This window comes from Penaeus monodon, chromosome 22 (assembly GCF_015228065.2).
Source record: "Penaeus monodon isolate SGIC_2016 chromosome 22, NSTDA_Pmon_1, whole genome shotgun sequence".
Lineage (NCBI taxonomy): Eukaryota > Metazoa > Arthropoda > Malacostraca > Decapoda > Penaeidae > Penaeus > Penaeus monodon.
The window spans coordinates 34,238,018-34,238,539 of record NC_051407.1 but is presented as its reverse complement, the minus strand read 5'-3'; positions in this window follow the sequence as shown (position 1 = coordinate 34,238,539).

Genomic DNA, 522 nt, shown 5'->3' with positions numbered 1-522 from the left:
TTATTAATAACCTCTCATTTGTAGGTAATATTCAAGTGCGCTAACTGAATATTATATACATGCTAATTGCTAGAATATGACCATGTCAATCTAATATGTTCCAACTATACTTTAATTTACTTATTTTCCACATCCTTGAAATTTTGTTTATTACATATACCACGGATTAGCAATCTATGACATGTAGTTTCCTCAGCCTTCCGGTCAAGGTTGAGACTGCATGTGTTCTAATGGCAATAATGTACTCTACGATAAAATATTGCATCTCCAAAATTGTAAATATTGATGTGGCATATGATATCTCGTTGATGGCCTAATATATCATTTCTGAAAATAACAAATTAAAAATAAAAAACATTATTTAATCAAGAAATATGCATTTAAAATACTTTCCAAACAAAGGAAAGCTTCTAACGACTGTTCCCTCGACAATTTTCCTCGCCATGTGGGAGTGAAGGAAACTTTGTCGCACTTTCAGCCGTAACGAACCCTTTTCACAGTTTGTTAGCGAAAGAAGGGGAG